A 27096-nucleotide genomic window follows, 5' to 3' on the forward strand; every position below is an offset into this window, starting at 1 on the left:
TTGACTGGCTATTTGCAACTTTAGTATATTATTTGGATAGACAAATGATAAGGCATTTTAAATGTAACACACTGCAAATAATAATACTTATTATGGTTTTCCAATGGCATGAAATAATTTAAAATATATTATTATGATATCAAATATTATACCACTGATTTAGCAGTCTCTCCAATTTAGCTTGTAAAATTATAACTGGTAGAAAGGGTAGAAACCCTTGGGTGCCTGTGCAGCTTCATATTGACACAAGTTCAAATTCACAGATATTAACACGAGTTAATATTAACATACACTAGCAGTGGCCCAATGTGGAGATGGCCTAAGCTAGAGACAGAATGTTAAAAATCTACAAAAGGCAGAAACCCTTTGGGTGTCCTTGCAGACTCATATTAACATGATGTCATTTTCACTTCATATTCACTATCATATTTTCAAGATTTTCATTATACAAAGAGCTTCTTCAAATTAATTATTGGCTATTGGCTAGAATTGGACATATGTGAAAGTCATTTAGGACAAGTGCTCAATAGGATAAGAGTTAACACACTAAATGTAAAGAGAGATACAGACACAAGAGTTAGCTGGCTTCTCTTGATACAAAATAATCTCCAACTCACTTGTATCTGAAGAGTCATCACGATCATAGTCTCCTGAATCCGAATCATCTTCCTCTTTAATTTCCATCAGTGAAGACTTTTCTCCTTTGCAGGCCAAGGTTGGGGATCTTTCTGATTCAGTCTTACAGTCATGGTCCAGTCCAGGCTTTCTGAAATGAAGACAGATACTCTTGCAGGAAATCATCAAATTCTTCTTCTTTTACCTCCTCCTTCACTGACATCAGCAGTTGTGATGGTTCAGTAGATCCTGACATTTTAGTTCTGTTTTGCAAAGGTATCCTCAATACAGGCCTGATATAGTTGCCAACAAAAACTGCAGTAGAGCTGTACTGTCTTTGAGTTACACATGCACACTATAGTACTAGACCACCCCAGTATCTGCCTTAAAAGGGTGGCTCATCCAATCAGCTGCAGGAATCTTTGTAATGCAAACTAGAATGCAAAAGGGATTATGGGAAGGGATTCCATGTCTTTGAGCACCGTTTACACATACTGTATGTTGGCCCTAAGGTGGGCGTGACAATAGCTCAGCCTGCAGAATCTCCACACAGGAGAGTAGGTGGGGGTGGGGTGGAGGTGTGAACTGAAAGATGTTTAGGTAGGATTTAGTTGGTTGGTACATTTTAGGAAGCCTCTGTGTTTGTATTATAATAATTATATTAGGGTAATATCAGACCTACATACCAGTCTGAAGCCTCACTTTAAAAAAAACACACAACTGAGTTAAATAGAAGCCATGTCACATAAGAAACTTTATTATTGTTTTAAGCACGCAGAGGGCATTATCATATTTACCAGAATGCCAGACATTTACTCCAGTTCACTCTAAATACTATTTATTTGGTCATGTTTTCACTGTCGCTGGCAATCTAATGCTTAGCTGAAGTAGAATTTAAGGGCATTTTCATTGTGTACCTTCCTTGAAGAATACAACAGGAATAAACACAAATCATGTAAATGATAAAACAGGAAAGGATAAGAGGGGTTGGGCTGATCAACAGTAGAGTGTTCTGCTCAGCTTTGATTACGTTACCTATATTTAGAGTACAACAGAAATATGATATTACACAGACTCTCTAGTGTATCATGAAAGCAGACATTGGCTTAAGTTCTTTACACACTCTTAACTGATGTGACTGCTATTTGGTTTGTATGATCTGATGGGTGTTGAGATGTGATCTATTCTTGTAATCCTTCCCACAAGCATTGCTTCATTCAATGATCATATTTCCTCTCTTTTTTTGGTAAACCCAGAGCAAACGTCCTCTGTTCTTGAGAAGAAGGTCTCCCTTATGTTGTTGTAGTCATTACATTATGCCAGGAAAAGAAACTCATCATCCACTACCCCATTAATACAGTGAGTGCAGACACTGTTTTTTCTAAATAGCCATTTTTTTCTGTGTCTACCCTTTTCGATGACAATGCTCTGTTGAAATGTATGAAATATAGGATCCCAATCATTCTTATGGTGGCTACATGGCCTATTCACTTGCATGTTTATATTATGTTTGCTGCTGAAACTATGTAAATAAAACTGCTCTTCTGCTTGTTTAGTAGGACAACACCCAAAATAAAGCTTTTTTATCTGACATGAGATTTGTGTTTATTCCTGTTGTATTTTTAAAGTAAGGTACACAATGAAAAGGCCCTTAATATCAACGTAAATATATATATAAGTCAAGTCTTTTTATTGTCAGATACACAGAACAACACAGTTGGACTGGGCACTGAAATTCTTATTACAGGACACCATACCACACTACCAGAAAATAACAAAACATAACATATAAACATATAAGTACTCCAAATAAACATATAAGTACTCCAACATGATATATCATAACTTAACAATAAGTACTGAACATTAGATAAACATGAAAGACAGAGTAGTAGACCTACTAGATGAACAATAAATATACAACATAGATACTAAACATAAATACACATAGTAAACATAAATACACATACTAAACAGACACTAAACAGATAAACATACCTACATGACATTTTAAGCTATACTGGACATATTATACACATAATAACCTGAAAACAGAGACACTTCAAGTGTGTGGGTAGTGCAATATTGCAAATGTAGTGCAAACAGCATTGAAAGTGAGCTTGTGTGGAGTAAAATAAAAAAATATACAATATTTGTATTCACATGAACCTTGTTTATTCCTCTTGCATTTTTAAAGTAAGGTACACAATGAAAAGGCCCTTGATTTATAGAATAAAATAAAACAAGTTTTATTCTTAAAGTAATGAAACGGCTCTTCAATGGTGCTTCAGCTGAGCACTCCACTGCCACCCTCAGTCAAAACATGAACAAATAAAAAGCATTCAGAGTGAACTGGGGCAAATGTCTGGGATTCTCTCGCAAATGATAATGCTCTCATTGTATTTAAAATAATAATAAAGTTTCTTAAGTCACCTGGTTACTGTTCCCTCCCGCCGAGTGGTGGCAGCCTTGTTCTTGCCAGGACTCCAACTAAAAAAACACAGACCAAATAAAAAAGTTGTACAATACAACGAATCTTCAACATTTAGCTATAAACAGTGCCATGTTTGATCTGGTAATTGGCCATCAGGGTTTTAGCAGTGCCCGCCTCTAGTGCTCCCCTGCAGTGCATTTTCATCCACGATGGCATCATACTACGTCTTCATTGCACACCAATGTCTCACACACTCTTGCTCAATTTCGATTTTTTTTGTAGAGGGAATCATTCTCAGCTAGTGGTGTGATATATGAGCATTCAGATTATTTGTTTGTACTCTAAATTTGATACTAGTTTGTGTAATTTATCAATCCATGGTTTTTGAGCAGGATCCCTGTATAGGCTTTAAAAACTAAAATGTGCAGATCCTATTTTCAATTTGTATCTTTCAGCCTCATATTGAGAGAGACTGATATTGTGTTTGGAGAGGATATAGTTTGTTTACCTGTTTCAGAGGATGTTTCAGGGTTGATGTACTTTTTTAGACTTAATGTGACGTCTGTGATCTGAGAATGGAATCTTAGGCCTTACTGTAGATTAGTTTATATGACTCTGGTCTGTGACTGCATGAGCTGCAACATTACTACCGAGAGGGGAGCAGTAGGTGAATCTACCCAGAGTCACCCGTCCTTCCACCATCAGGAATAAACAGACCAAAGGCTTTAGCTGAAGTAACTGTTTGATATTTCTGTTTAAAATAATGTCAATGCTCTTAAGTGGTGAGTTCAGTATTCATCCAGAGCATCCCAGTGTCTACCTAAGGTAAATTCACACCCCCCTATGTGTTGTTACTATAGTGCTTCTTCCCTCTGGGTTCAAAGATAAATTCAGACTCCCCTATGTGCAGTTAATATAGTGCTTCTTCTCTCTGGGTTCAAATCCAAGCAAACAGCTGCAGGAGCGTTTGGAAGGCAAACTTGAGTGACAAGGGCAGGATATCTATGTCTATGAGCACCATTTACACCTCTGATGGTCCTCAGGTGGGCATGACCATAGCTCAATCTGCTGAAACTACACAAAGGAGTATAGTAGGGGGTGGGGTGGATGTGTGAACTGAGAGGTGATAAAGGGTGAGAAAGTGTGAGGGGAGTGGTTATCTGAAGAAAGTTTTCAAATGTTATGTTCAAGGACTTTTTCTTTTTTACTCTGGGTGGCAGTGGAGTATCTTGCCCAACTAGAAGTGGAACTAAAGTGGAATATTTGTATTAATGATACAACAGAAATAAATACATTCTTTTAAAAACCTTTATTTTTGGCAACAATCACACTAAACAGTGGAACAGACTAAAACCTACATAGAGATTGAGGAGCAAACATTCTATATCAAATATGCAGGTCACAGAGGCATCATAAGAATTAATGGGTGTCTACTTTTCAAACATCGGCATCCATAGTCTGCTCATCAATGATTTGTGGATTTCTGAAATAAAAAAACTACAGAAAACAGACATTAAATGAATGCATGTCTACACTTCAAACACACAACAACTGACACACACAGGGGCAATCCATTGATTTTTACTAAATGTGTATGGGACAAGAACGCACCATCAGTTTATTGACCGTAACATAAGGCACAGTCATACATGTGGTGTCTTTCTTTTCTCCAGATCTTCAATAATTTCATATGATAATACATATCATACTTTTTTGATTTTAGTCCATGTATGCAAGGGGGATATGATTGCACCTTTTGACATTGTTATGGGTCGTCATGTTTCTCATCTTAAATGGCTGGCAGGAAATACATATTTTTTCATCATTGAGTAGGAGAGAACCATGATGGGTCAATACTCTATGAGTTAGTGATTTGGAAAAAAATTTGCACAACTTTAATTCTAGCCATTAATAAACTGTCTACGTTTCACCCAATGTCAGCTTAAATTTACGTATCTGGCTTGCTATGAAAGATTTTCTCAAACCATTTTCTCGCATTGTGCATAACATTTTACAGAACACAGAGAAAAAAAAACAAATATTCACTTGTCCTGGCCTTACTCACTTGAATAACTCTCCAATATGATTGAAGTTGAGAACAGATATTTATTTTGACATGCTTTATCCAAGCAAGATGAATGGCTGAATGCAGGTGGACACAGCAATATCTTATAGGAAAACAAACAATACTTTTAATATCACGTCATGTTATCACGTTTGGTTATCACAGCATTTGCAGTTTCACAATTAAAGTACATTTTTTATCAGAATATGATTTAACTTTTAATGAGATAACAGGCATAGATCCACCTATCTTGTGAATATCAATCAAATGTATTACATCAAGGTAACCAATGTAGTTGTAAACCCTTCACAATATTTACAGTAAACGAATTGGACATAAGGAAGTGGCAGTGGCTGGGACACACTGTGCATTACCGTATACCACCATTAGGGGGCCAGAAGAAAAAAATGTCAATTTGTTTGAGTAAAGCACAACTTAAAGCCAGCAAACTAAACTTCATGCCATTAAATGTTAATCAAAAATGATGATGGATTTCTTCTTCTTTACATTAATTTCCATTGATACATAACTATCTTCTTTGCAGTTCAAGGTTGGTGATATTTGATTGGTGTATATTTCAGTCTTTGCATATATCACCTATTTTGGTGAGGTGTTTGTCCCCAGTATGGATCCTCTGGTGTTTCTTGAGACTATCCATTCGACTAAAAGTCTTTCCACACTGAGAACACTGATGTGGCTTTTCTCCAGTATGTGTCATTTTGTGGATTCTAAGTTCCTTGCTGGTTTTGAAACCCTTCCCACATGAAGTACACTGATGTGGCTTTTCTGCAGTGTGGATCATCATGTGTATCTTGAGATTACCTTTTTTATTAAAGGTCTTTCCACACTGAGAACACTGATATGGCTTTTCTCCAGTATGGATCCGCTGGTGTATTTTGAGACTACCCATATCAGTAAAGGCCTTTCCACACTGAGAACAATGATATGGCTTTTCTCCGGTGTGGTTCCACTGGTGTATCTTGAGATGATCAATTCGAATAAAGGTCTTTCCACACTGAGAACAATGATATGGCTTTTCTCCAGTATGGATCCGCTGGTGTATTTTGAGACTACCTATCTGATTAAAGGTTTTTCCACACTGAGAACAATGATATGGCTTTTCTCCTGTGTGTGTTCGTTGATGAATTGCAAGAGCGGAAGGTGCAGCAAAGATTTTGAAACACTGGGAGCATTCATGTTTTTTGTTCCTTGTGTTCGATTGCTGATGTCTGATGGCTTTCTTTCTTCTTTCCTCTGGACTCCTTTTTCTAGAATGGATCCTTTGAACGTCTCCTGTAACATTACAAAATATTTTTTTAAATAATATCCTTTATTCTTAATCATCGATATTCTCAATTTGCTACATTAACACTACACAGTAAAACTGGACAACAATTGGATTCATTGGCTATTTGCTTAAATAGTATATCACTTTGAAGACAAAATGAAAGTAGGCAATTTCAATATTTTGAATGGAACACACTGCAAATAATGTTGCATTGTTATGGTATTCCCATGATATCTCTATTATCGTAACAGGCCTCACATTTCATTGAGTAAAGCAGAAGATAAAGCCAGGTGTTCTTAAATCAACTTTGAAATAAATAAATACATTTAAATTCCAGTTCCAATGGCAGGACATATTTTGAACTCTATTATTATTATATAAAATATTATGCCAGTTATCTAGCTGATCTTAACGTCTTCTATTTTAAAACTTAAAATTACAATGGGAAAGGTAGAAACCTTCGGGTAGCATGTCCAACTGATCTTGACAAAAGTATGTATTCACAGAATGTAACATGAGTTCATATTACTAGAAACTGCCAAATGTGAAGATGGTTCCCTAAGCTGGAGACTGATAGTTAAAAAGCTACGAAAGGCAGAAACCCTCTGGGTGCTCTTGCAGCTTCATATTAAAATTATGTCAAATTCACTTCATATTAACAATCATATTTGTCAAGATTTCCATCATACAAATAATTTCTTCATATTTTTAAATATCTTTTTATTATTAGCTAGAGTTGTTCCTCATGTGGAAGTAATTTAGGACAACCGTGTTCAATAGGATAATTTTCTACCTAGAGAATAAATGCAAACAGAGATACAGATACATCAGTTGCAGAACTGGAGAAAAAAACAAATGGCAGACACTTTCTCTCTTTTAAATGTAACAATAATAGTATCCGTGATTAAGGTAATATGCATATTATGTCTACTCTCTGTACGAATCTCACAAGTTAAACCATTTACTAAAATGCAGGTGTTGGCAATATAAATAACACATTGCAATGAATGTGTTTTTCTTTTCTTTTAGTTTCTCATGATACAAAATAATCTGCAACTTACTTGTAGGAGAATCATCGCGATCATATTCTCTTAAATCTGATTTATCCTCCTCTTTAAATTCAATCATTGAAGAATTTTCTTCTTTGCAGGCCAAGGTTGGGGAACTTTCTGATTCAGTCTTACAGTCATGGTCCGGTCCAGGCTTTTCTTCCACTTTCTGAAATGAAGACAGATACTCTTGCAGGAAATCATCAAATTCTTCTTCTTTGATCTCCTCCTTCACTGACATCAGCAGTTGTGATGGTTCAGTAGATCCTGACATTTTAGTTCTGTTTTGCAAATGAAATCCTTGAACTGTCCTTCAATACGGGACACTATAGTGAAGCTGTGCCAACAAGAACTGCAGTAGAGTTGTACTGTCTTTGAGTTACACTTACACACTATAGTTCCAGACCACCCCAGTGTCTGCCTTAAAAAGGTGGTTCATCCAATCAGCTGCAGGAATCTTAGGAATGCAAAGTAGAATGCAAAAGGGATCATGGGAAGGGATTCCATGTCTTTGAGCACTGTTTACACATCTGATGGCCCTTAGTTGGGAGTGACTATAGCTCAACCTGCAGAATCTCCACACAGGAGAGTAGGTGGGGGTGGGTTGGAGGTGTGAACTGAGAAGTGTTAAGGTAGGATTATGTAGGTTGGTAAATTATAGGAAGCCTCTGTGTTTGTATCATTATAATTATATAACTGAATATCAGACCTACATACCAGTGTGAAACTTACTTAAAAAAACACACACAACTGAGTTAAATAGAAGCCAGGTGACCTAAGAAACTTCATTATTGTTTTAAGTACAGAGAGGGCATTATCATTTGCACCAGAATGCCAGACATTTACCCCCAGTACTATTTATTTGGTCATGTTTTCACTGTCAGTAGCAATGTAATGCTCAGCTGAAGTAGAATTTAAGGGCATTTTCATTGTGAACCTTCCTTGAAGCATACAACAGGAATAAACACAAATCATGTAAATCATTAAACAGGAAAGGATAAGAGGGGTTGGGCTTATCAACAGTAGAGTATTCTGCTCAGCTTTGATTAGGTTCCTATATTTAGAGTACAACAGAAATATGAAGTTTCACAGACCCTCTAGTGTATCATAAAAGCAGGCATTGACTTAAGTTCTTTCCGCACTCTTAACAGATGTGACTTCTATTCAGTTTGTGTGATCTGATGGGTGGTGAGATGTGATCTATTCTTGTAATTCTTCCCACATGCATCGCTTCACACAGGAGGAATGATTTTTCTTCTCTGTCTTATAAACCCAGAGCAAATGTCCTCTGTCCTTGAGAAGTAGGTTTCCCATATGTTGTTGTACTCATTACATTCTGTCAGGATAAGAAACTCTTCAAACACTACCCAATTTAATACAATGAGTGCAGAGACAGTTTTTTCGAGGTAGTCATGTTTTTATGTGTCTACCCTTTTCAATGACAATGCTATGATCCCTCCCGCCGAGTGGTAACAGCCTTATTCTTGGCAGGACTCCAACTAAAAAACTTAGAAACAAATAAACCAGACCAAATAACAACGTTTTACAATACAACTAATCTTCAACATTCAGCTATCAGCAGTGCTATGCTTGATCTGGTCATTGGCCATCAGGGTTTTAGCAGTGCCTGCCTGTAGTGTGCCCCTGCAGTTCCTTTTCAGCCACGATGGCATCATAATACATAATACACTTCACAGTCTAGCACACTTTTGCCCAATGTGATTTTCTGTAGAAGGAATGCTTCATTCTCAGCTAGTGGTATGATACATGAGTGTAGGTGTAATGGGTACCATTCTCATTTGGGAGTACCAGATTATGTAGGTATCTTACCCAGTGAGCAGGCGCCGGGTGAATGTGGGTGCAATTGTGTATGAATTGTGATATTGTCTTAACGAGGGCCACCAAGACACACTGGTGCTGTCCTTGCAACAGCAACAATATGTTGGTAATCTCACCCGATTGGACAGGGATCAACCATTCAACACCAAGGCAGATCAATTAAGTTGATAATCCACAAATCAGTCTCATTAAATATATCAGTCTCATAAAATATATTATACTATCAATTTGGAACTCTGATTAATAATTAATTTAATAACTACAAACAAAGTTACCTTATTAATAGTATGGTGGAAGGTCATTGGAGTTCTGAATAGAAGAGGTTGACAACGTCCATTCTTGTGTAACATTAAATAAACCAGCGTATATAAATCAAAGTATTTATTACACAATGATAAAGAAATAACACACAATATGTAATCTAGCTAAATGTACCTAACTAATTAATTGAAGAAGTATATGTATGTGTAAGGGAGAGGGAGGGAGTGTGTGTGTGAGCGAGCTTGTAAACTCGGTGTTGCGCTTTTAGGAGCGCGCCTGAAAGTATGTGCGTGTGTCCCTTTGTCCTGACTACCGTAGTTCCGCGTGCATGTGTATGCACGTTCGTGAACATACAAGTGTGGTATGTAAGGGACGAGCCTATGCACCGCGAAATTCGAGATTGTGCTTCGCGTGTGTGGCTATATGAAGGCCAATGTATTTGTAATCGTATGTGATTTAAGATGCCATGTTAGAATAAAGAGATGGTTAGTAATGCATGCAAGACTCGTGTGTCTGATAAGCTATCCTAACGATTTCCCTTGGATGGTGTGGCGAAGCCAACTACCAACTAACAATGAAAGTATATAACAGTTATGTTCGGTAAACAAAACAGAAACAATACATGAACAATGTCATATGTAAACAGTCCTTTGCTTAGCCAGGTTGTGAATAGCTAAATGCCCAGTCAATGTCAGTTTACCAGTCCTTTGGGGAAAGTTGTGCTGATGTAGATGAGGATGTCTGGAGATGGAGAAAGTTGTCCTTGTTGTGAAGTCTTTGTTTCACTGCAGTTCAGTTCGGAGGAGTTGATCGCTCGGACTGTGGCAGTTTCCGCGAGGTCTCTGTTGTGCTTTGTTCCCGTTGCAGAGTTAGCTGCAGATCTTTGTTAGCTGCTTTGCTAAACTTAGGTCTACTACGTTAGCGGCCAGTGTTTAGCTAACGAGAGATCTTAGGCAATTGTTTGCCGTGGTGAGAGCTTAGTCTGTTCTCTTCCATCGAGAACAAAGATAGTTGTTTCTTCACCCTTGGAGGTGAGTGGAAGGAGAAGTGAGTCTGGCCAAAGCCAGTGGAGAGAGAGTGCGCAAAGAGATAGAATGTATGTTTAACGCCGCTTATAAGGGAAAAGGTGCGTCACGATTATAACACCTTGTTTTCAGCCAATACTGTCTCTGTGAAATGTCAGATAAGAAAGTCAGAGTGATAAGGGAATTGTGGGTAATGAAGTCTTTTGTTGGACTCCACCAACATGAGTATCCAGATTATTTCTTTATTAGTTTGAAGTTTATATTTGATACTAGTTTGTGTAATGTATCAAATCACTGGCTCTTGAGCAGGATCTACTTCCCCCCTTGTAGAGGCTATTAAAATCAAAAATGTGTACACATTTTCAATTTTTATATTTCAGCCTCATATTGGGACAGACAGAAATTGTGTTTGGAGAGGATAGAGTTTGTTTACCTGTTCCAGACGTTGTTCCAGGGTTGATGTACTTTTTTAGACTTAATGTGATGTGGCTGTGATCTGAGAATGGAATCTGAGGCCTTACTGTTGAGTAGTTTATATGGCTTGGGTCTGTGACTGCATGAGCTGCAACTTTACCACAGAGAGGGGAGCAGTAGGTGAATCTACCCGGAGAGTCGCCCGTCCTTCCACCATCAGGAATAAACAGACCCAGGCTTTAAGCTGAAGTAACTGTTTGATATTTCTGTTTATAATAATGTCAATGCTCTCAAGTGGTGAGTTCAGTATCCATCCAGAGCATCCCAGTGTCTACCTAACAAAGGTAAGTTCAGACTCCCCTATGTGTTGTTACAATGGTGCTTCTTCTCTCTGGGTTCAAAGGTAAGTTCAGACTCCCTTATGTGGTGTTAATATAGTGCATCTTCTCTCTGGGTTCTAATCTAAGCAATCAGCTGCAGGAGCATTTGGTATGCAAACTAGATTGACAAGGGATTAAGGGCAGGATCTCTATGAGCACCCTTTACACCTCTGGTGGTCCTCAGTTGGGCACGACCATAACGCAACCTGCTGAAACTACAGAGAGGAGTGTAGTAGGGGGGTGGGGTGGACGTGTGAACTGAGAGGTGATGGGTAAGAAAGGCCTAGTGGAGTGGTAATCTGAATAAAGTTTCCAGTTTTCAAACTTCATGTTCGAAGACTTGGCATTTTTCTTTTTGACTATGGGTGGCAGTGAAGTATCTTGCCTAACTAGAATATGTGTAATATTTGTATTAATGATACAACAGAAATAAATACATTCTTTTATAAATCTCGGTATCCTCAATGAATCAATAGATGCAAGCTGATACACTACCTTTGAGGCTGAGCTGAAGTGATCAGAGGTGACCTGTGTGCACAGTTGACCACAACTTTTAAAACAAGCCATTTATAAACTGTCTATGTTTCACCCAATGGCAGCGTACATTTACAAATCTGGCTGGCTACCAAAGATTCTCAATCTCAAGCCCTGTAAAATATTTGTTTGAAAACACGGTATTAATACATATTTATAATATTTCAGCTGATGACAGCATTATGCTTACTTATCTAGCTGGTTATGATTTTTTTTTCCAAAATCGTTTGTTCACATTACCCCTAACATAATAGAAAACATGATACTTAAAAATGTGTTCACTATTCCTGGACTTACCTTAAACTCACTCAAATAACACTCCAATATGCAGACGTTTGGAACATGTTTTTTTATTTTGACACGCAACATTAATGACTGAATGCAGATGGCCACAGCAATATTTTACATGGACACAACAATATGTTTAATATCACGTTTCTAACTGTATTTGCAATTTCACAATTAAATTACATGATATGTCAAACGATTTTTAATGAGATAACAGGTATAGATAGTGGCAGTGGTTGGGACAGACTGTACGTTACCACATACCACCATATGATTTGCAAACCACTAAACACACTTTTATGCTTTAGACACAGACGTATATCAAGAGGTCACTTCCTTGCAATTTCAAAACACTCTGTCAAGTCACCACACCTATCAGCCGTTCAAAAAAACACAGCCATCAAGCACATAGTTGCTTACAGTTTTTGACGATCGGATACACACAATTTTGACTGCTTAGTTTTGTTTTTCAATCTCCTCACACAATAAGCACAACCACACATCCAATGAGCAAAACACCTCAGATCCATTGCAAAATGAAACACTCTTGTAAAATCTATACACTAATTTAACAAAACCATATTGCATAAACTTAATTATGTTTGTACCACTTACACACTTCTGTTATAAACCTAAAACACTTTTAGCAATACTACTTCTCAGTGAGTAGAGTAGTGTAAGTGAAGTACACAGAGAAAGTGAAAATAAACAATACAGTAAAAACACTACCCAAGACCAATGCTAATGAAAATATTACAGTATTTACGTAATTCTCTCCATATACCCAAATCAGTCAACATGTCAACATGGAGAATCACAACAAAACATGTCCCAGTTTTCATGCTAATTCGGTAGTGTGCATAACACTGTAAGCTCAGCAAATATCAGACAAACATGAAAAGATGTTTCCAGTACAGGTTACAATTCCATTTACAGTAAAAAAAAAAAGTTGCATTTTACCCTGATTTTTATAATTTGTCAGTGTTGCCAGTGTTGACTGAGAGACCTGATGGACATTACTGTTTTGAAAATGGCATGGTCACCGATAATGTTCGCTTGAATTTCTCTGAGCCTGATAGCATTACGTATTTGCCAAATTACAATCTGGAACAAATCTTTATTTTTTATATACTATCTTCAAGCAAGATGAATGACACAGCAACATTTTACATGGACACATATACAACAATACACAAAAAAGAAATCACGATTCCAACAGTATTTGCAATTTTACAATTTAATACGTCAGAAGATGATTTAACTTTTAATGAGATATCGGGCATAGATCCACCTATCTTGTGGATATTTATCCAATTTCTAACATCAAGTTAACTTCAATGCAGTTGTCAATGCTTCACACACTTTACACTAAACGAATTACGCATTACCGTTTACCACCTTAAGGAGGCCAAAGGAGGCAAAAATGCCAAGCTCATAGTATCCCATGGTAAAGATATTCCCATTGTATCCCTCAAAATATTTGTCAATATGTTTGAGTAATGCACAACCTAAAGCCAACAAACTAAAATTCATGCTTCTTTTTTCATTCCCATCAGTCTTTGCATATATCACATATTTAGTTGAGGTTATTTTACCCAGTATGTATCCTCTGGTGTCTGATGAGATGAGCCTTTCGACTAAAAGTCTTTCCACACTGAAAACACTGATATGGCTTTTCTCCAGTATGGATCATCTGGTGTTTCTTGAGATTACCCACATCATTAAAGGTATTTCCACACTGAGAACACTGGTATGACTTTTCTCCAGTATGGATCCTCTGGTGTGTCTTGAGACTACCCATTGTAGTAAAAGCCTTTCCACACTGAGTACAATGATATGGCTTTTCCCCAGTGTGAATTCTCTGGTGTGTCTTGAGATTACCCATTCCAGTAAAACCCTTTCCACACTGAGTACAGTGATATGGCTTTTCTCCTCTGTGGATCCGCTGATGTGTCAGGAGTTGGTTCAATTGACTATAGGCCTTTCCACACTGAGAACACTGATGTGGCTTTTCCCCAGTATGGATCATCAGGTGTTTCTTGAGATCTCCCTTTAGACTAAAGGTCTTTCCACACTGAGAACACTGATGTGGTTTTTCTCCAGTATGTGTCATCTGGTGTTTCTTGAGATCACCATTGTGTCTAAAGGTTTTTCCACACTGAGAACAATGATATGGCTTTTCTCCAGTGTGGATCTTCTGGTGATTCTTGAGACCAGAAATGTGGCAAAAAGTCTTTCCACACTGAGAACACTGATACGGCTTCTCCCCAGTGTGGATCCTCTGGTGGATGGTAAGTTCTCCTCTACCCCTGAAACTTTTCCCACATGTAGGACACTGATATGGCTTTTCCTCAGTATGGATCATCTGGTGCTTCTTGAGACTAGAAATTTGGCTAAATGTATTGCCACACTGAGAACACTGATATGGCTTTTCCCCAGTGTGGCTCCTCTGGTGGATGGTAAGTCCTTCTCTACGCCTGAAACTCTTCCCACATGTAGGACACTGATATGGCTTTTCCCCAGTATGGATCATCTGGTGTTCCTTAAGTCTAGACATATTGCTAAAAGTCTTTTCACACTGAGAACACTGATGGGGCTTTTCTCCTGTGTGTGTTTCTTGATGAATTACAAGAGCTGAAGGTGCAGCAAAGGTTTTTAAACACTGGAAGCATTCATGTTGTTTCTTTCTTCTTTCCTCTGGACTCCTTTTTCTAGAATGGATCCTTTGAACTTCTCCTATAACGTAAGAGAATATTTTTGAAAGAATATCCGTTATTCTAGAATCATGGTTATTCTCAATTTGTTATATTAACACTACAAAGTATAACCCCGCAACTTTAGTATATTATTTGGATAGACAAATGATAAAAGGCATTTTAAATGTAACAGACTGCAAATAATAATAATTATTATAGCTTTCCAATGGCATGAAATAATTTAAAATATATTATTATGATATCAAATATTATACCACTGATTTAGCAGTCTCTCCAATTTAGCTTGTAAAATTATAACTGGTAGAAAGGGTAGAAACCCTTGGGTGCCTGTGCAGCTTCATATTGACACAAGTTCATATTCACAGATATTAACATGAGTTCATATTAACATACACTAGCAGTGGCCCAATGTGGAGATGGCCTAAGCTAGAGACAGAGAGTTAAAAATCCACAAAAGGCAGAAACCCTTTGGGTGTCCTTGCAGACTCATATAATGATGTCATTTTCATTTCATATTCATTATCATATTTGTAAGATTTTGATTGTACAATTTGTTTTAATATCTGTTAAATTTTTTGCAAAAATTGGACATCTTGTGAAAGTCATTTAGGACAAGTGTTCAATAGGATAAGTGTAAACAAACTTAATGTAAACAGAGATACAGACACAAGAGTTAATTGGCTTTTTCTTGATACAAAATAATCTGCAACTCACTTGTAGGCAAAGAGTCATCACGATCATAGTCTCTTAAATCAGAATCATCTTCCTCTTTGATTTCCATCAGTGAAGACTTTTCTTCTTTGCAGGCCAAGGTTGGGGATCTTTCTGATTCAGTCTTAGAGTCATGTTCCAGTCTAGGCTTTTCTTCCACTTTCTGAATTGTAGACAGATACTCTTGCAGGAAATCATCAAAATCTTCTTCTTTGATCTCCTCCTTCACTGACATCAGCAGTTGAGATGGTTTAGTTGATCCTGACATTTTAGTTATGTTTCTTGAACGGTCCTTCAATACAAGACTAATATAGTGAAGATTTGCAAACAAGAACTGCAGAAGAGTTGTACTGCCTGTGAGTTACACATCCACACTTCCAGACCATCCCGGTGTCTGCCTTAAAAAGGTGGCTGATCCAATCAGCTGCAGGAACTTTTGGAATGCAAAATAGAATGCCAATGGATCATTGGAAGGAATTCCATGTGTATGGGCACCGTTTACACGTCTGATGGCCGTAAGTTGGGCGTGGCTATAGCCCAGCCTGCAGAATCTCCACACAGGAGGGTAGGTGGGGGGCGGGGTGGAGGTGTGACCTGAAAGGTGATTAGGGAGAAGAGGATAGGTTGGTAAACTGTGGAAAGTCTGTGTGATTGTATTTTAATAATGATATAAGGGTATATCAGACCTACATACCAGTGTGAAGCCTCACTTAAAATTAAAATAAAAACACAACTGAGTTAAATAGTAACCAGGTGACTTAAGAAACATTATTATTATTTTAAATACAAAGAGAGCATCATCACTTGCACCTGAATCCCAGGCATTTACCCCAGTTCACTCTGAATGCTTTTTATTTGTTCATGTTTTGGCTGAGGGTGGCAGTGGAGTGCTCAGCTGAAGCACAATTTAAGAGCCCATTTATCGTGTACCTTGCTTTAAGAATACAACAGAAATAAACACAATGAATGTGAAATAAACAGATTTCTTTATCTAAATATTAAGGGCCTTTTCATTTTGACCTTCCTACAACACGAGTAAACAAGGTTAACATGAATACAAATATTTTAATAAATATATACAGTATATATACAGGTGCATCTCAATAAATTAGAATATCATCAAAAAGTTGATTTATTTCAGTAATTCTATTCAAAAAGTGAAACTCATATTTTATATAGGTTCATTACACACCGACTGATATATTTCAAGTGATTATTTCTTTTAAATTTGATGATTATAACTGACAGCTAATGAAAACCCAAAATTCAGTATCTCAGAAAATTAGAATATTACTGAAGACCAATAGAAAAAAGGATTTTTAACACAGAAATGTTAGACTACTGAAAAGTATGAACATGTACAGCACTCATTACTTGGTCGGGGCTCCTTTTGCATGAATTGCTGCAGCAATGCGGCGTGGCATGAAGGCAATCAGTCTGTGGCACTGCTGAGGTGTTATGGAAGACCAGGTTGCTCTGATGGTGGCCTTCAGCTCTTCTGCGTTGTTGGGTCTGTTGGCTCGCATCTTCCTTTTCACAATACCCTATAGAATCTATGGGTTTTAGGTCAGGCGAGTTTGCTGGCCAATCAGGCACAGGGATACCATGGTCCTTAAACCAGGTACTGGTACCTCTGGAAGTGTGTGCAGGTGCCAAGTCCTGATGGAAAATGAAATCTGCATCTCCATAGGATGGTCAGCAGAGGGAAGCATGAAGTGCTCTAAAACTTCCTGGTAGACGGCTGTGCTGACCTTGGACCTGAGAAAACACAATGGACTAACACCAGCAAATGACATGGCACCCCAAACCATCACTCACTGTGGAAACTTTACACTGGACCTCAAGCAACTTGGATCCTGTGCCTCTCCTCTTCCTCCAGACTGTGGGACCTTGTTTTGCAAAATGCAAAATTTACTTTTATCTGAAAAGAGAACTTTGGAGAATTTTGGACCAACAGTGCAGTCCTTTTTGTCCATAGCCCAGGTGAGACGCCTCTGACGTTGTCTCCGGTTCAAGAGTGGCCTGACACAGGAATGTGACAGTTGAAGCCCAGGTCCTGGATACGTCTGTGTGTGTAGGCTCTTGAAGCACTGACTCCAGCTGCAGTCCACTCCTTGTGAATCTCCCTTGAATGGGCTTTGTTTCACAATCCTCTCAAAGATGTGGTTATCCCTGTTGCTTGTGCACCTTTTTCTACCACATTTTTTCCTTCCATTCAACTTCCCATTAATGTGCTTGGATACAGCACTCTGTGAACTGCCAGCTTCTTTAGCAATGACCTTTTGTGTTTTACCCTCCTTGTGCAGGGTGTCAATGATCGTCTTCTGGACAACTATCAAGTCAGCAGTCTTCCCCATGATTGTGTAGCCAACTGAACTAGACTGAGAGACAATTTAAAGGCTCAGGAAGCCTTTGCCGGTGTTTTGAGTTAGTTAGATGATTAGAGTGTGACACCATGAGTCTTCAATATTGAACTTTTTCACAATATTCTAATTTTCTGAGATACTGAATTTTGGGTTTTCATTAGCTGTCAGTTATAATAATCAAAATTAAAATAAATAAACACTTGAAATAGATCAGTCTGTGTGTAAACAATCTATATAATATACGAGTTTCACTTTTTGAATAGAATTACTGAAATAAATCAACTTTTTGATGATATTCTAATTTATTGAGATGCACCTGTATATATATATATATATTATGGCATGCCGTTCAGGAAATTGACATTTGAATATATATATACAAAACTCTGAATATATATGCAAAAGTCTGAATATATATACAAAACTCTGAATATATATACAAAACGAAGTCTGAATATATACAAAACTCTGAAGCGCTCAATACGTCTTTGTCCGCCATATTGGATTGAGCGCTTCCTATTAAATCAATGGTACCAAAATGTTTGTAATTACGTATTTTCTGCTTCATGAAATACTGTTTTTCTGTTATATTGTTCAATTTCGACATTGATTTCTCACTAGAAATGCAATAATAACACGTTTATTTCACACCGTTTGACTTCACAAAGGATATTTTTAGAGGCAAGTCTTCCATTGACTTGACTGGGGTCTCATCAAAACCTTCCTAATTCCTTGTTTTCTGCTTCATGAAATACTGTTTTTCTGTTATATGGCTAAAATTAAACATTGATTTTTGAAAAAAAAATGCAAAAATAACATGTTCATGTTGCATCGTTTGACTTAACGAAGGACATTTTTACATTTAACCCATTGGCGCCGGATGTTGCGTAGCGCAGCATAGCCCCTCCTGCCGGTTGCTGCCTAGCGCAACATAGGCTTTCCTGTCGCAGCATTTTGTACACGTGCTGTTTTCATGACGAATGCAGCATATAACTCACTCTGGTTGGTTAAAAATACACATGGGGTGGATCTTAAGGCTTTGGTAAAGATCAGGTGACCACCAAAACGAACTTTGGTTGGCTGAAAATCACGTCAATCAATCAGATAGCCACGCGATATTCTGTGTTTGTTTTCAGTGATACCACGCTGGCTAGCGAGAAGTAGCAGTCAAGAAGTAGCAGTGAACATGGAGTATTTTGATAGCGATGGCAGTGATTTCGACATAGATTTTGAAGGATTTGAGTCTTAGAGGGAGGAGGATAATGACTTTGTGCCAGAAGATCCATTAGATACGGCACAGGAGTTGTATTTTGTGGACACGGAAGGAGAGGAGGAGGGATAGTAATGATAGTGGTGCTATAGCGATTACTTATGGTGATGATGGTTGATAATATATACATACAATAATGTTAGTTATAGATACAATAATGGCATAATGAATAAATAGCATTTACATTTAGCAGACATTTTTGTCCAAAGATTTTAGATAAGAAAAACAACATGCAGAACTGTATAGCATAATACAGCATAATGAATAGTAATACAATTATGAATAAATATAAATACTATAAATAACATTGATGGACCTGGAAATATTGCTATTTTATTATTTTATTTTATTATATTCAAGTATCCAACTTGAATGTGTACTCCCTGTCTGTGCCTCAATGAGACCTGAACAATTAGCATTTGAACACCTATAACCCCTATACCCCTATACCCTATAGACAGTCTAGTAGGCCATTGTCTTAGCACCAGCTGAGAGGGTGGGTCTCATAATAATACAATGATTGAATGCTTTGTCATATGTATTTTCAGATATCTCCATCTCCAGGATAACGTTGACCCCGCCATGGCTTCATGCTCCATGTCAACCGCGAGGCCAGCTCCACCCCAGGATGTCTCCATCCCTCTCCTCTCCATCCCTCTCCGCTCCTCCCTCCCCATTTCTCTTCCCCCCTCCCTCCCCCTCTTCCCCTCCCTCATAATGTTTGCATACTTGAAAATTGTATTTATTGTATTTTATATCATTGATTTATATTGTTTTTGTGTGTTTGAGAGTTTTTTACAAATGTTATTGTTTTTTGTGTGCTCAGGGAGCAGGTTTTAATAAAACCTGCAGTTCTTACCTTCACAATGCTTCTTATTTCATGTTTCTAAGTGCTACAGAGGCTTAGATATTAAGGTTTTTGTAGACGTTGACAATTCTTACTGTTTTCTCAGAAAACCCTCAGGAAATGAGGTACTTTCTCCTGGAATAGCATAGGATTTAGCAGGCGTTTTTAGCAGGCGTTTTAGGCAGAAATGGGTTAAATGGGATAGCCTACATCGTATCCTCTCGTCACATGATCAAATAGGGACTTGACATTGGACAAAAAATGATTACCCAGAAATCCTCATTGCATATACCAATGAAAATAAGACATTATTCATTGAATTGAATAGGTTTTTTTTTTATAGTTTCCATAGTTTATGTAGGATAAGCATATAATTGTGTTATAGATTGCTACTGACCATTTCCCTTCTACAAAATAATACTCACCATGACCTAGATAGGTTGGCCATTCCAAGGGTATAAATAACATAAGGTACTTCATCATATTACAATTAGCCATTGGTCACGGGTTCGTTCCAGAAAATTGTCTACCCTTACATACTCGCAGACATAACATTTTGTGAAGCACCCGACGAGGCAAAATCCCGGACGATTTGGGAATCCCTGCCGGACGCATTTTTTAGGTCTCAAAAAGAGGACATATCCGAAAAAGAGCACGTCTGGTCACCCTACCATATAACATAAAAACAGTATTTCATGAAGCAGAAAACAAGGAATTACAAAGGTTTTGACAAGACCCCAGTCAAGTCAATGGGGAACCTGCCTCTAAAAATATCCTTCGTGAAGTCAAACGGTGTAAAATAAACGTGTTATTATTGCATTTCTAGTGAGAAATCAATGTCAAAATTGAACAATATAACAGAAAAACAGAGTTTCATGAAGCAGAAAATACGTAATTACAAACATTTTGGTACCATTGATTTAATAGGAAGCGCTCAATCCAATATGGCGGACAAAGACGGATTGAGCGCTTCAGAGTTCAGAATTTTGTATATATATTCAGACTTCGTTTTGTATATATATATATATTCAGACTTCGTTTTGTATATATATTCAGACTTTTGTATATATATTCAGACTTTTGTATATATATTCAGAGTTTTGTATATACAGCCGCGGAAAAAATTAAGAGACTACTTCAAAACTATCAGTTTCTCTGGTTTTACTATTTATTGGTATGTGTTAAAGTAAAATGTACATTTTTGTTTTATGGTTAGACGGAGACCTGGAGAGGCCTACAAGCCAGAGAGTCTTGCACCTACTGTGAAATCGGACTCATCAGAGAAGACGAACTTAGAAGAACCTCCAGTCCGCTTTTTCAATCCTTATGGTCTTTTACAAACCTCAGCCAGGCAAAGTACAACGTTGTACCGGAAGAAAAACTTGCTTTCTTTTGCTCTGACAATGTTCCCCAACTCTGAGAAGTGTTTTTTCCAGCAGGGCAATGCTCCATGCCACACAGCCAGGCCAGTAAAGGTGTGGATGAAGTACCACCAGATCAGGACCCTTTCATGGCCAGCCCAATTTCGAGACCTGAATCCCATAAAAAACCTCTGAAATGTGATCAAGAGGAAGCTGGATGGTCACAAGCCATGAAAAGAAGCCGAGCTGCTTGAATTCTTGCGCCAGGAGTAGCATAAAGTCACCCAACGGCAATGTGAAAGACTGGTGGAGAGCATGCCAAGACACATGAAAGTTGTGATTTTAAATCAAGGTTATTCCACCAAATATTGATTTCTGAACTCTTCCTGAGTTAAAGCATTAGTATTGTGTAGTTTAAAAATGAATATGAGCTTGTTTTCTTTGCATTATTCGAGATCTGAAGACACTGCATCTTTTTTGCTATTTTGACCAATTGTCATTTTTCTGCAAATAAATGATCTAAATGACAATATTTTTATTTGAAATTTGGTAGGAATGTTGCCAGTAGGTTATAGAATAAAACAAAAATGTATATTTTACTTTAACACATACCAATAAATAGTAAAACCAGAGAAACTGATAATTTTGAAGTGGTCTCTTAATTTTTTCCGCGGCTGTATATTCAGACTTTTGTATATCTATACAGCCACGGAAAAAATTAAGAGACCACTTCAAAATTATCAGTTTCTCTGGTTTTACTATTTATTGGTATGTGTTAAAGTAAAATGTACATTTTAGTTTTATTCTATAACCTACTGGCAACATTCCTACCAAATTGCAAATAAAAATATTGTCATTTGCAGAAAAATGACAATTGGTCAAAATAGCAAAAAATATGCATGTCTTCAGATCTCGAATAATGCAAAGAAAACAAGCTCATATTCATTTTTAAACTACACAATACTAATGCTTTAACTTAGGAAGAGTTCAGAAATCAATATTTGGTGGAATAACCTTGATTTAAAATCACAACTTTCATGTGTCTTGGCATGCTCTCCACCAGTTTTTTTATGGGATTCAGGTCTCGAAATTGGGCTGGCCATGACAGGGTCCTGATCTGGTGGTACTCCATCCACACCTTGACTGGCCTGGCTGTGTGGCATGGAGCATTGCCCTGCTGGAAAAAACACTTCTCAGAGTTGGGGAACATTGTCAGAGCAAAATGAAGCAAGTTTTTCTTCCGGGACAACGTTGTACTTTGCCTGGCTGAGGTTTGTAAAAGACCATAAGGATTGAACCAAAGCGGACTGGAGGGTCTCCTAGTTCGTCTTCTCTGATGAGTCCAATTTCACAGTAGGTGCAAGACTCTGTGGCTTGTAGGCCTCTCCAGGTCTCCGTCTAACCATCAGACGACCATGTGTTGGGCAAAGCTGAAAATTGGACTCAGAGAAGATGAACTTAGTAGATGACCTCCAGTTCGCTTTGGTTCAATCCTTATGGTCTTTTACAAACCTCAGCCAGGCAAAGTACAACGTTGTCCCGGAAGAAAAACTTGCTTCCTTTTGCTCTGACAATGTTCCCCAACTCTGAGAAGTGTCTTTCTTGATTAAAAATGTAAGCTATTGTAGAATCATATTTTCAAATGTCGCTTACTGTGGTAACTTTCTAATAGGCTAGGTGCACGAAATACTCAGTGTGGGCAGTTTGTTTCCTGTTTAGCCAGGTGTATTTGAACCTGCCGCTATTCTGAATGTAATTAGCGTCTACACGGACCTGGTTAGGTGTTGCACCTAGTGAATCAGCATTACGATAAAGAAGGACTTGTAGACACTAATTACATTCAGAATAGTGGCAGGTTCAAACACACCTGGCTAAACAGGAAACAAACAGCCCACACTAAGTATTTCGTGCACCTAGCCTATAGCATTATTAGTCATCATATCATAATAATTAAGGCGAGACACGGCAGGCAAAAACATCGTTTTTTTCAGCAGTGGTCAATTTTGAGATTTTGAGCTAGTTCACTCCCTAAACATGTAATCTTTCATACTAGCATAACGAAAATATCCTTATTATACATTAATGTGTATATTTATTCACATTTTGTCTGTTCGCGGCGTCAGCATTCTCCTATGGTTTCCTGGAAAGGTAGCATTCTAACGTAACGTGCAGTATATCGGCTTTCTGATACCTCACATGTTTGGTATGGTTGAAAAGCTATGTTTCTTCCACATAACGCTATGTACTCCAAATAAGGTCATTTCCTTTCCAGCAGTAACCAATGATGTTAGCAAAAATGGGGCTTTAAAACTAAAGACGCAACTTCATTGGTTTGCGGTGGTTTCTAATAACGTGATTCGTTCAGACGCATCACGTGGTATGGCTTAATACTTCCTGGAATCTTTAAATGCGATTTTCTCAAAATGAGTTTTTTGTCATACTCCAAGGAAAAAAATCTCCACTTCAGTTCAACCTATATATACCAAACTTTCCAGTCTTGTACCCAACTATATTATGAAGACATTTACAGAGGGATTTGTAAATATATTATTCCTAGCCTGAATTATATAACATTATATCCCCAAAAACATGGCGAAAATCGATTGTTTAAGGCTATTGACAGTCTTTTCTGATTTACAGGAAAACAAAAGTAGATATCCATAAATCCCTCTGTAATTTTTTCCCCATCTAATATGCCAACAAAAGGGAAAAGTCATTTTTGACTTGGCTTTAACCCATGATCAGATTTTTTCTTTTAAACATTATGCAAATGTGCGCATATTTATTGAGATAATGCCTAATTTGCATATTCAAACATCAAAATACAAAAAACTTGTAATACATTTTTTTCTCATCTAAACATGAGCAATCAACTGAGAAAGTTTCATGGTGATACCTATTATGTAAGATTTTTACCCTATTCACCTGTAGTGTCTCGCCTTAAGTAAACAAGGTCCTACTCTCTCCACGTAATGATACTCACTTATACAAAGTAGCCCTGCTTGCAATTCCAGACATATCCCTCTCTACGAGGACACGGTCTGTTAGCTTAAGAAAATAGATTCATTTTTTTAATGCAGAAAATTTGGAAACTTCTCCCACTTCAAATGCAGCAAAATGTAGACGACTTGGCGACAATCGACACGAACTACATATGGAATCCTTGTGTCAGACGAATAACCAGTGTGTTGAATATGGAGAGGTCTTAGCAAAGGTCTCCGATGAAGACGAACTGGAGCCCGGGTCGTGAGAGGAGTCGCAGTAGGCAAAAGGCTGATAAACCCTGTTCAATAGAAATTTGTTTGCTAGAATGCAAGGATGTTGGACGTTCACTTTCCTTACAGGGTCCTCCTGAGCAGACAGATTTTGCTATCCACCAGGCATCGCCAAGTTTATCACAGCTAAACGCATAAGCATGAGCTAAAACTTTTACACACACAGGCCAAAACATGGCAGATACAAAATCATCATAACTTTACTTACCTGATGTGTAAAGTGTTCTCCACATAAACATATGTCTTCGGGGAGTCGGGGTCATAGTCTCATAATGTTCGCTTTCAGACCTCTTACAGCTGTCTTTTGTTTCTTTCGGGCTATAGTTATTTTGGTATTCACTACAGGTAATCCACCCTAAAACGCTATAATACGAACCATTTCTACTACACATGTGCGTTTCGTTGACGAGCTAACAACGTGTTGTCTGTGATAAAGCTACGACTGAACTGTGCCTTTCCCTTGGCAGCGATAAGCACCAATAAGGAAGTAAAGCCGATAAGCACCAATAAGGAAGTAAAGCGCCGCGGGAGTTGGTTTACCAAACTAAAAGTCCTGACACGTAAAAGAGCGCTACAGTGCTGAATCCTTTGCGCTGTACTGTATGCGCTTCGTAAACTGATCTTGACGTAAAATAGTGAGTCGTTTTGTATCATGAGAAAAGTATAAACTTTCCAAAATGCAAACATTACTACTCCTGTACAGCCTAAGCCAGGGGTGGGCAATTATTTTCCCCAGGGGGCCAAATGAGCAACTGAAGATATTTTGGAGGGCCGGGCCAAAATGGCGAACTCAATTATGCATAATATACATTTTATTTCTATATAAAAAGAAGTAAATGGCATTGTTTTGACCGCTGGTAAGAGTGTATGTTATTATTTGGTAATTCAAATGTGACGTTAGCTTTCAAAAATATCATTTATTCAAATTGAATTTCCAAAATGTGAAACATTTGACTTATCTTCAGTCACATTAATAACAAAGGGCATTTTGAGTTTCACATACTATTGAAACAAGGGGTTTTTCTTAGCTTTCTTAAGACATCACATCATCTTTGTAGCCAAAATAAAAAAGACAACACGTCACTGAACTGTGTTACTGTGTAAAGAAAAGTGTCCCAGTTTTGTTGCCTTTTTGACTTTATACGTCTATATCAGTGGTCCCCAAACTTTTTAGGCCCAAGATCACCTATCTTTGCCTTGGTGAAGGCAAGATCTACCTATTGAGGCGTTGAGAGAAAAAGACCGTCCAGACTCCAAACTGCACTAACAGCTTATCTTTGTATTAGGCCTAGTTGTAATTGAACTAAATCAAACACTTTGGTCCAGCTTTCAAATTGATGTGACCAAGAACACATTTAACCAGGGGTTCTCAATTATTATATCAATTATCAATCTATCTCAAAATATAATTTTTCTAAATTATTTCCACAGCCAATATACAACCACAGCCAGCAATAATTTAAGAATCCTCCTGAGAACACTATAGCTGTGTTCAGAGATATTTTCTGATTTTGGTCTTCCGAAGACCGTAAGAAAACAGTCGATCACGATCTCGAAATAGCACAAGCTGCTGCCGTGATGAAAAGGAAGTCTTACACAGCCCAAGCCACTGGAGAATGCCGGCATCGATTCCGCTACCTCTCGCATGCTAAGCGAGCGCTCTACCATTTGAGCTAATTCCCCTTCATGGCACACAAGTGCCCTGCGACAGAGTAGATTTAAAACCACTTCCTTTTCAGTGGAACATCCTTGATTCCCACCAGCCATTGTAGCTCGCCAAGCATTCTTTAGACGTGAATAGATCTCGCGGGAGGCCCAGGTCCGATTGCTACACGGGGACCTGCTCAGACCTTGGGGGAATGGCTGTTCCCAAGAGCTCGCTAAGCGGTTAAGCAAGCTAGATTCCAGGCTAAAAAAAGAGAACGCCCCTTTATCGGGCTCGGCGAAGCAGATTCTGATAAATTACCATGGTAACATATCACTTAGCACTAACCTGCTCCAGGGCAGGCTAACCTAAGTTTAGCTGGCTAAGCTTGCCACACCCCAGGCAAAAGGAGGGAGACCATTGACCAAAGATTCATATTAGATAGTTTGATTGGCGGAGGGAGAATTCTTTGCGATCGCCAAGATCAATTTTTCCATCATGATGAGTTATTGTTTGAGCGCTACCGATTAACCCGACAAGGAATAATTAATTTTAAAAAGATCAATTTTTCCATCATGATGAGTTATTGTATGACACTACCGATTCGACCGACAAGGAATAATTAAAAGACCTTCTCGAGGCATTTATTGCAAACACCACCATCATTGAACGTCTTCACTTTCTTGCGAGTGGTAGCCTTCATTTTCATAAT

Source organism: Sprattus sprattus (genome assembly GCF_963457725.1).
Source record: "Sprattus sprattus genome assembly, chromosome: 1".
In the NCBI taxonomy this organism is placed as follows: Eukaryota; Metazoa; Chordata; class Actinopteri; order Clupeiformes; family Clupeidae; genus Sprattus; species Sprattus sprattus.